This window comes from Prosopis cineraria, unplaced genomic scaffold (assembly GCF_029017545.1).
Source record: "Prosopis cineraria cultivar Desert tree isolate PC_DT_omini unplaced genomic scaffold, ASM2901754v1 PC64, whole genome shotgun sequence".
Taxonomy (NCBI): domain Eukaryota; kingdom Viridiplantae; phylum Streptophyta; class Magnoliopsida; order Fabales; family Fabaceae; genus Prosopis; species Prosopis cineraria.
This window is the reverse complement of record NW_026555394.1, coordinates 33,365-43,302: the sequence shown is the minus strand read 5'-3', so window position 1 is coordinate 43,302 and position 9,938 is coordinate 33,365.

The following is a 9,938-nucleotide window of genomic DNA, read 5'->3' as shown; positions in this document are numbered from 1 at the left end:
AAGCAACTTCGGATTTTTTTTTTTTTTTTGAACGAAAGAAGCAACTTCAGGTTTAAAAAACTTGAAGCAGAGTGACTTTTGACAAGAATCATATACAATGCAAGGGCCTGCAAAAAAAAAATGTTAACAGTTAAAGATTAACAAATAGTTACTATGTTGAAAAAAAAGTTTATATTATCACTTTAATAATAAATAATTTTGTGATAGTTTTTATTTATGAATAATTTTTCTAAAAGATTCAAATTTTATTGGATAGTGGAATCGACAAGGACAAGAGAAATATAGTACATAATGAGCGTGAAAGAAAAGAAATTCAATGCTCACTTTTTCAAACAGAAAAATTATATTCAGGTCTTATAAAAGAAAATTTATTTTTAAAATATCTCATGAATTTTACAAAATACTTTTAAGTCTCAAATCTTTTACATTGATAATTTAATTAAAAATATTGACAACTAGGCAATAGTCATTTACAACTTATTATTATAAGTTATCATTTTTTTTTTATAAATTGATGATGGCAATCTCCGATCTTTATATAATGCATGTTTGAAGAAACTTACTATTTAAGGGCTTGACATATAACCTCTAATAATCACAACTTCATGACTCATGAATTATGCGTTTGAGTACTCTTGTGTTCAAAACTTTAAATATCTATATTAATTAATCATATATAATCACAACTTTTCTATATTATATTTTTTATTACAATTTACAATTATCATACTCAAGAGCGTGTTATCAATGAAATTGTTTTCAATTCAAGAATTATGTGCGTGCATCGTTAAGTTTATTGTTTGACCTTGCATAACTTTTATTTTATTTTTTCAAAAAAAGGTTATCAAAACTATTTTATAATAATAATTTCTAATTTTAATATTTTATTAAAATTTGATAAATTAACAACAAGTAATCTGATAATTGATAATTTCTTTTTTTGTATTTGATAATTTCAAAATTTATAACTGCAATTTTGATAGTTGATAGTTGATAATTTGATGAATTGATTTCACATTCTATGATCATTAATGGTGATCATTAATGATGAGTGATCATCATAAATGTACAAGGAAGTCGTCCTTAATTATAAGTATTTGCATTTATGGTTGTTTTTCTATCGTGTTAGTATGTTTAAGATAGTGGCTTTTTATTATTGGGGGCAAAAAAAAAAGATATTGACTTTTAAAAATGGGCATCGTTTTCCAATGATTTAATTTTCCCAGTGTTTCCTCATTACTCATTCATATCAAACGTCCTTGAGATGTCGAAGCAGCCGCCTTTATAATGCCGTGCGAAGTTATTCGCTAATTAATTTTAGAGATATACTCCCTTCATCTATATATATATATATATATATATTTAGTCTCTAAATATAAAGAATTATTAATATATTTTTTATAAATGAATTATTATATTCTCATTAAATTAAAAAAATATAAATACTTTCATTAATTTACTTTAAAAAATTATTTTTTTATTTATAATAATTAAGAATAAAATTAAAATATTACTGTACTTTTAATTAAATAATTAATTTTTATTAATTTATATAATTTAAGTAAAAATATTTTATATATAAAAATGAAGGAAGTATATTATGCAATTTAAAAAGAGAGGTCTGACATGCTCATACAGTACTTTTTCTTTACATAAATTTTTAGTTCTTCATGGAAAAGCAATTCTAGGGGCCAGACAACAATTGAAATTGAAAATAAGGTGAATTATTTTCTTTGTTCATTATTACCTGGAGAGAAAGTTAAGTATTTTAGTTCAAATTCAATTTGCATGGGCAATTAGGAGTCAAGTTCCTTCAGGTTGTATTTGGATGGGTGAATTTAAGTTAAGAATTTAAATTTAAAATTTTATATTAAAAATTTCACATTTAAATTTATAAATTTTAAAAGTCAATTTGATAAATTGAAAGTTATTTGAATTATGATAATAAAATATACTTTTGAATGTATAATTACTAAAAAAGACATTAACTTATGATGATTTATTTATTATACAAATGTAATATATTTGAAATTTATTTAAAAAATGTGATAAAGATTTTAAATAATATAAATTTTGATCTATAATGCTAAAAAATTGATCTCTAATTATTTATATTTTTTAAATTTATAATTTTAAAAAAATGGGATAAAAATTTGTAATTTTTATTATACATTAATGTTAAAAATTAACATGATTAATTATTCAATAGGACTTTAGCAAATTTAGTCAACATTATATGGCTAAATAAAACTAATAACCCTCCCTTTTCTAAATTAAGATAATGGACGTTTCCTAATTTACCTTTAATCTGAAAGACAAAACTACTTTTAAATATCATAATACCTTTATTCTCTTTTTTTCACACTGGTTTTGCTTTCACCCACCTAAAGATGTGGAGACAATACTACACCCGCAGTCATGATGGCAAAGAAACTAATAGTAGATGATGGAATAATTCACATCGGTGGATAAATGAAGTTAGAGATTCAGTTAGAAGACAACACGAAAAGAAGGCGAAGCAGATTGGAAGCCACAATTTAGGTTGAAAAATCACGAATGCGAGTTGAGGAAGTTCGAAACTATAACTTCTATACAAAGCCACACTAAAGTTGTAGACTCAAGGTGAAAAAGTCCGGTCAGACTCTGTTACAAAAGCCAAAGTTCAAGCAAGGATTTCTTGAGATTTTGTTTCATCTGTTTTGAGCAAATAATTATGTATTTTTCGTGTTACTGAACTACGATACTACATCATTGATATATGACTGTATATCAATTATAAATAAGTTTATATCTAATTGTCTGATTATATTGATTTACGATAATATATCAATGATATACTATTATATATCACTAATATATAAGTCATATCAGTAAAAACTTACCTATTTATTTATCATTGATATACAGTCATATATCAATGATATAGCATCGCAGATCAATAACGAAGTTTCCTTTTCAATGTCTAATGTCATCTTCATAATATATGGGAAAAATAGAGAAGGAGAGAGAGAAAAAGCTCTATGATATAAGATGGTGATCCAAGAAAAATTTTATAAAAAATTTTGATGAAGAAAAGCACTATGCAAGGGTTGAATATAATGATTCAAGAGAATTAGATCCAAAAATCTGATGAAGAAAATATTTAGAGATGATAAATTAAAAAGAGAACACACACAATACAATTTTTAATGATAAAAATGAAAGATTCAATTAGTTAAAGATTAGTTAAATCAAATATATTTTATTTTAATAATAAATTTATTTTGAGGATAAAAAAAGGAAAAACGCATCTAATTAATTTTATGAATGGGCCATATTTCAAAATATTTAAAAACTTCATCCATAATTTATTAGAGTTATAATTTTTGAGGCCATTGAGCTAATTTTTTCTTATTCAATTTATAATATAATTTTAAAAACTTGATATCTAATTATTACTTATTTAAATGATAATTATATTTTTAATAAATTAACTATTTTTTAAATAAAAAAAAAAGAGATTAAACTTAGAATAGTATGATCAAATAATATCCCACTTATCAAATTCATTTTTTAAAAGCTCCATCACTTTAAATTGATCAAAAGATTAAAAATCAAATAACACTTTAAAAGTCCTTTTGGTAAACTTAACGGACAAGGGAACCGAGAGTCTTCCAGTCATTTAGCCAAAATGATTAATGATTCATTCCTTTCTCTCTCTCACTAACTACAAATTGAAAACGCCTGTGACGCAGTCATCCTCATCACACACACACTTTTCACTTAAGCTTCAGCTTCAACTTCTTTTTAATGGTGCCCACAGCAGCATTGTTCCTTCTCTACCATCACGGCAAAACCCACAACCCTTTTTTGTCTCTGTCTCAGCACCACAAGGCTGAAGCTCTGTGACACAAAAATGGCGGGTAATTAAATTAGACAATCAAATCTTGAAATTTGGTTCTGATAACACTAAAAAAACCGTTGTGGGGGATCATCATTCTGAACTGGAAAATAGGTTTGAAGACACCCTTAAACTCTGAAGCGGCTAATCTCAGTCTCACAATCATAAATTTAGTTTTCCGGCACTTTGTTTTTATTTTTGTGCATCTTGTAAGTCTTTTGTAAAGAAAAAGTGGCAATCTTGTTCATATTGTGTTGTGCTTTTCAAACAATTTACTTTAGTTATAGACAGAAAGAAAAATGTTCATATTTTCAGTATCAAATTCCTTGATTACTTTCATGTCTCAAGCTCTTTGTTCTGTGTTGTGCTACGCTATGTACTCCTTTAGTCCTATTTATAAATCACCTTTAACATGTTTTATTAAAAATAAAAAAAAACCTTAAATCTCATTAAATTTTTTTAAAAAATTTAACAAGTTTTTACTTTTACCCCTAATAAATATTTTTAAATCTTATTATCAGTATCTTTATTCAAAGAATTTAATAAGAACAAGAAAGTAAAGAGAAACCTTGAAAATTGACAAATATCTTATAAATAGGATCAAATTTTTTCTCTTCTCTGCCCTACAAATAGGATCATAGGAGTATCTTCCAAGAAAGCATTCCTTTGCATATGTACAAGTTGATTGAGTTTTTCAATTCAAAACAGATTTTATTTATCCTGAAAACAAAAGGAAATCCAAATATGTTTTATTGTAATCATATAGAAATAGAGAGGTAAAAAAAAAACTATCATTTTAATTCTAACTCCTGGTATTGAAAAGGTATTGTTAATGAAATTTTATTTTTTAAATTATCTTATATTTTGAAAAAAAATTTCTTTAAAATTATCTTATAATTTGAAATGGAGGGAGTACTTAAACAGAAAAATATTTACTCTTCTACAATAAAATAAAAAGAAAAGGATCCATGATATAAAAAAATGTGATATACTCCCTCCTGAAGTTTTATTTACAACTTACAAATCACTACCGAAAAGTTCTATCGTGTGCTCGCCGTCTAAAGTGGCATACGCCGTCCTCAAATTACAAAAGATTGAGGTAGAACTTGAATTTGAATTTTGAATTTGGGTCAAATCCAAATACATACATTTTCAATTATATAAATAATAGATTTGGCTGAAATTCAAATTGAAATTTGTACATATCCAAATATAGCATAAAGTAATTTTAATTTTAATTATTGAAGTTTACACAAATAAGTTTTTAAACCCTATTAATTGTTCTAGTATGCCTCCTCACAAGGTTATTCTCAGGTTGGTGTTTCAATAATGTTTATGAGAAACATTGATCAAGCTTCTTCATTTAATATTTAATATTCATATTCACACCTGAATAAAATACTTCTATCTATCTATTTCAATGATATAGTTATTAAACATAGTTTGTTTATGATAGATTTGTCGTTCAATCAAATTTCTTGAAACTCTTTTTGTCCTAGCCCAAAAATTAGGTGTGAACGATCTGGAACATGGAATAACTCATACCCTTAAAGTCTTTCATAACTAGAAAAACTTGCTAATCTCCTTAGATTCACGAATCATGTAGAGGACCTACTACTAAGAGAGACCTTATATAAATAGAAAAATGTCAAGCTTTTTCTTTCTCTATAAAAGTTTCAATAGATTGCTCCCTTAAAATTTAACCTCTTGAAATTCTTACAACACCACACCCCTAAACTATAACTAGGCAAGGATCCTACTTAAAAAATACGTGGAGCATAATTAACTAAGATACAAAACAATTACAATGGGTATAGGACTTTACATTCATATTATGAAGAGACAATGTGCAATTGAAGACTTTCTATTTGACTATTAGCATAAGTACTTCTTCAGAGTCTACCCATAATGCAGGTTCAACTCTATTATCTAAAGCCAATAACATCCCTAATTATAAACATAAGTAAACAATAATGATGGGCATACTGAACTTTGAATCTTTGAAATAAATTAGCTTTTAATGGTGAAAGAGAATCAACCATAGAACAAATCATCATTATGATATTTGAATAACTAAGAATATAAGAAATGATAGGCATAAAAATTAAAATTTATAAATAAACTCAACAAAGTTTATTTATATAAAAATAAAAATATAGTTTAAAAACTTTATCTTTTTTTAAGACTTAAACAGAATAAATAATAGGCGTGGATACACAATCTATAAGGATAAGTAACATATTCAGTATGGCAAAAAGCCATGAAAAACAGGCACAAGCATAAAGCTTACGAATAACAAGCGTAGATTATATCCACAAAACTATATCCACCATTTCATGTGTGTTAGCCGTCACATCAGGCTAGCACCTCCAATGCATATTGCGAACTAGGTGTACCATGACACGCCAAATGCTAATAAAAGTGTTGTTAACAACTAGTATTCTGTATTCAATCGTATAAAACATTTCTAGCATGCATGGAATCTAACTATTCTTGCAATTCAAATTGTTCTTTAATTCATAATGCATAAATGATCTTTTCAAAGGTAGATTGCCCAACCCATGCATGTATAATATTTTTGGGAAACCAAAATAATTGTGAGAAAAATTACATAAATAACTTCAAACCTTGTAAAGACTATTTACATACTTTAACTAGAAAATTCTAAGACTCCATGATATTAGAACATAAAAGTATAATAAAAATTTATTTAGAATAAAAGAAAATCCATCAAGAGGTAAAGCATTACTTTAAATTATAGGGGACGTTATTTACTTACCTGAGATCTTTCCAAATAAATATAATTTACCCATTAGCAAATCTCACAAGAAATCACCAAAATAGCTACCTAAGCGATCAAAGAGAATATCATTGTCAAATTTCAATCCAAGCTTTTTCCTTATTATCGATCCCGTTATAACTTTTCTTCATTCTTAGCCACCTTTATCTTTATGCTCTTCAAATAAAAGTTATACACAATATTTATAACCAACTATATAACACATCTCAAATCAAATATAATTGTTCTTAATTCATTAATTCCAACCTCTTCATAAATCAAATTTCAAATAGTCAAATTACTAGCTAACTTCTCTCACAAGATTGAGATTCATATTTAAATTCGCAAGTGCTAATAAGGCTGAGCAATTCAAGAAAGGCCTAATATAGTCACCTTGCAACCATTATAACCAGCAACCAAGCTTCGTTAAAAAAAAAAAAAAAACAAAAAAAAAAAAGGTTTCTTTCAGGCAGTTTCAAACGTCTACTCGTAAAAGCAAGATCACATGAAAATGAGAAAATCATCCTCCATAAATCCAATCCGTAACTTACCGTTACAACTTTAATCATTCCCCTTGTAATCCTCTCCATTTGTAAAAGATATTTAGTAACTTTACTTTTAGGGATTCGGTTCGGTGCTCATCTTAGGATGAGCGCCATGATGCTCAGCACCAAAATATTGTGTTTTGCAGTGTTATATTTTTCTTTTCTTTTTTTAAATTATAAAATTATTATTATAATAATAAATAAATATTATAAAATTATTATTTTAACATTTAATAAATAAATAAATTTAACTTATTAAAATTTGATCTGAATGGTTCATATATAAATTTTAATTTGAACAGTTTAAAATTATAGTAAAAAATTAGAACTATAACTAAATATTTTTTATAAAATATTTTTTTATTTTATTAATTTTGTACAGTTGTCCATCTATGAGAGTTACTATCATTCAAAGTATAATCAGATATTAAATACAAGTACTTCTTTTTAACTGGAATTTAAACATTATTTTGTTACATTGTAAAAAACTAACTATTTTTGTTAGACTCAACTTCTATTTTAAACTCTTCAAATTATTTTTTTGTAATTTTTTCAGTACAGTTTTGAGCTGTTCAAATCAAACTTTTTATCTAAACTGTTTAGTTAAATTTTAACAAGTTAAATTTATACATTTATTATATATTAAAATAATAATTTTATAATATTTATTTATTATTATAATAATAATTTTGTGATTTAAAAAAAAGAAAAGAAAAACAAATAACACTGCAAAACGCAATGTTTGGCGCCGAGCACCAAGATGAGTACGGAAGCTAGATCCTACTTTTAGTGCTTGGCAATCAACCAAAAGAAAAATATATCTCCTAACCATTAAGTAAAACATTTGTAAGTGTTTATTCTACAGTTACATCCATCACAATGTACATTCAAAATACGTCTTTTCATTTGACTCTTAATCGATAATTCACGCAAAAACATTTATGAGTCATAAATTTATCATTTTTCTTTCTTTTACACAAACATGAATATTAGATGACTCGTGTACTATAATCTAGCCAATATTCATCTCTAGTATTCAGTTGCTCTTCTTCTTTTTTTCCCTGGTTTCAATCCCTTTGGCACATTTCATCAAAATACCTAATATGCCTCAACAACTAAACCAGTAAAACATGTCATGGTGCATAATCCAACACCCAATCAACTTTTATGCATCAAAGAGGTTTCACAATAACTTTCAACCACAACAAATTTATTAATTATCTTGTTTCAACTTAGAAAGAGAAAGGAAAAATACATACTATAGTTCTAAAGCATTCGTCAAAGAAGCAACTACAAAATATTGGAAAAGTACCTATCCATGTTAGCTCCTTTTCCTTCAAACTTTTTGATGGCTAAGCACTCCAAGCATCCCCTGTTTTAGACTTTCAGCAGCAGGGGAAGAGAAGAAAACTCAATCCCACACACACCACACATGACGACGGAAGATCGAGGAAGAAAAAGACAAGCCGAAGATCAAACTCACTCGCACCACAGCAGCGGACAATAGAGGAGCAGAGGAATCGTGTCGGAGGAGGAAAAGATTCGGGAGAGCGAGAAGATAATCTGAAAGTCCAATTCCTCTTTCCTATATATTGACCGGCAAATGGGAGGGTTTTATTTTTTCTTTCTTTCTTTTCTTTTATTATTTTCTTTTCTTTTCTTTTCTTTTTTGTAATGACAATAAAACTGGAGGCAGGAATATTTTAGTAATTAAATTTCAATAAATTTTTTAAATGTTAGAAATAAAATATAAAATACCCAATACTCAATTAATGGCCAAACTAAGATTTGAACCCTAAACTAGATTTTAAAAAAAGATGCATATTCTAATATATTAGAACCAATGTTTTTAAAACTGGACCGGATATTGAATCGAAAAAGTCAGCAGTTCACAGTTCGTATGGTTCAACTGGATTGAACCAATGGTCAAACCGGTAACGTAATAATTGAATTAAAAAAATTATATATATATAATAATCTAAATATAAGAAATACACATGAAATTGCTATTTAACTTAAAAAAACCAAATATTTTAAGTTTATCATGACTTAACAAGCCATATGATATAACATAATATCAAGTGATTAAAAAATTAGTCATTTTTTAAAAAAATTGATAAAAAATAAAAAAATTTGAACAGTCCGGTTTTGAAAACTGGATCTGGTTCCTGACTTGATTCTGATTCCCGGTCTGACCATCGGTTCAAAACGGCTCAACCCTTGAAACGGTTTTCTCATATGAACCAAACTGGAATCCAGACTAGTCGATGGTTGGATCGGTCTGACCGTCCGGTTCGGTCCAGTTTTAAAAACACTGATTAGAATCTTTCCTCTTTTTTTTCCTAATCTATAATTTTAAATACAGATGTGGAATAAGCAATTTTGTTATGTTTTATTCCTACTGTATTTTATTTTTTACTTATCAGGTCAATTAATTATTTCTTGGGCTATTACACTTTTCATTAATCATCGTGCAACAAAGGCTTGCACAAATAAAGGCAAATAAAGGCTTAGAAGAATTGAGGAGTATATAAACTATGCTGTTTGTAATATGATCATACGCGAAAAATAATTTTCTAACAATCTGTTTCAACTTATATTGATATATTTGGTAGTTTTATTAATTTAATTTTTGCATAAATAATCTTTTTCAAGTTGATGGACTAGAATTAAAGTAATTAAAGTGTTTACACATTTTTTCATCATAATTTCCAATGTTGCCAGGTTTGATTGG